This window comes from Orycteropus afer, unplaced genomic scaffold (genome assembly GCF_000298275.1).
Source record: "Orycteropus afer afer isolate SDZICR_OR568_19922 unplaced genomic scaffold, OryAfe1.0 scaffold00027, whole genome shotgun sequence".
In the NCBI taxonomy this organism is placed as follows: domain Eukaryota; kingdom Metazoa; phylum Chordata; class Mammalia; order Tubulidentata; family Orycteropodidae; genus Orycteropus; species Orycteropus afer.
Genome location: NW_006921614.1, coordinates 7,360,083 through 7,361,876, shown reverse-complemented (window position 1 = coordinate 7,361,876; position 1,794 = coordinate 7,360,083). Strand labels below are relative to the sequence as shown.

General features: G+C 40.2%; 1 protein-coding gene across 1 annotated transcript in view; it reads left to right on the top strand.

The window, feature by feature from the left end:
• FARS2 (phenylalanyl-tRNA synthetase 2, mitochondrial) overlaps window positions 1-1,794 on the top strand; it is a 635,598-nt gene that overhangs the window by 275,293 nt on the left and 358,511 nt on the right. The window lies entirely within an intron of this gene.

The window sequence follows — 1,794 nt, the reverse complement described above, 5'->3', positions numbered from 1 at the left end:
AATTGTATAGGTATTGTCTAACTTTTCATGGATTTTCACTAAAAATTTTATTTGATTAAATGTATAGTTGACAAACCATATGAGCAGAGTGACATAATAGAAAGATACAGGGAGCTGAGTGCCTGGTTATGGGGCTAATTCTGCATTAGCTAGTTTTGTAAATTTGTATTTTTCAACTCTCAATTATTTTCTCCTCATTTGTAAAATAGTCATATTGTGCCTAAGATTCCTTACAATGCCACAATTTACATTTCTTTCTTTTTCACAGACTATAACCGTAGGAGCACTGGTGGCATAGGGGTTAAAGCATTTGGCTGGTATCCATAAGGTTAGAGGTTCAAACCCCCCAGCTGCTCTTCAGGGAAAAGATGAGGCAGTCTGCTTCTGTAAAGATTTACAGCCTTGGAAACCCTATGGAGCACTTCCACTCTGTCCTATAGCTTTGCTATAAGTTAGAATCAACTTGATGTCAGTAAGTTTTTTTTGGTATATCCATGGATGTAGTATTTTCCTAAGTAAGCTCTGCACTGAGGTGAACTAATAAAAGTTTTGCATGGGTCCGTAATCTATCTTTGCATTTTTTATCAACAAAAGACATAAAATGTTCAATCAGAAGCTCAGAATTTAAGTTCATGACTGTTTTCAGCAGTGCACATGTTCCTCTGCTTCTTTCAGTTCAACAGAGTTATTTGTCCCATTGCTGTGTACTTGTATTTTGCAAGGTGCAAACTACCAACATTGTAGGGTAGTTGATTCTGACTCCTAGCAACCCTATAAAACAGTAGAGCTGCCCCATAGGGTTTGAAGGCTATATTCTTTACAGAAGCAAACTGCTACATCTTTCTCCCACAGAGTGGCTGGTGGGTTTGTACAGCCACCTTTCAGTTAACAGCTGAGGGATTAACCATTCCACCACCAGGGATCCTTTGCAAAGTTCTAAGAACATAAAAATGAATAGATATGGAAGATCACTTTCTTCAACACTGCCAGACGTACAAGGTCATTGGTGCTCTTAGGGGAAATTGTCCATGGCCAATATTCTGGCTTAATGTAACATTTCACCAAAGATATCTAAAAGTTGTAGCAAACTTCCCAACACAAGAAATATTCAAGAAGTGACACAGACCCTCTTCAACAAAGAAAAGAAAGACCAATTGACAGAGATACAGAAGATAATGCTGGAGCCCTGAGCTTTGAAAGGAACTATAGAGAAGTGGATTAGGCACCAACTAGTGGAAAAACCTGAACGAAGACAGTGAGTACAGAGATGGTCGGAGCTGCGGACTGTTAACTACTCTGATAGGACCAACAGCCTGAATATTTCCAAGTGGTGTTGGGACCTGAGAATTGACCTAAAAATCAGCCCTGGTCACCAAGGGCTGCAGGGATGACTGTGCTGGTGGCCAATGACTAGGAAGGGAAATAGCAAGGAGGGAGACAACCTGAGCTGTTGACTTTCCACTGTCCGGAGGACACAGCCATTTTGATTGTTTACATGCAGCAGCCATTTTGGATATTTAAAATGACCGAGGGTGCAGCCATTTTGAATGTTTATAAGTGGCAGCCATTTTGGATATTTAAATTTATTGAGGGTGTAGCCAATTTGGAATGTTTACAAGCAGTGGCCATTTTGGATATTTAAAGTGACCAAGGGTGCAGCCATTTTGAATCTTTACAAGTGGCAACCATTTTGGATTTTAAAGTGATAGCATTCTCATTTGGATTCCGGGGACCGAAGAATAGGCTCTGTTTGCCAAGGTCAGCAGGGGTATAAAAGAGGCTGACAACAGGAAA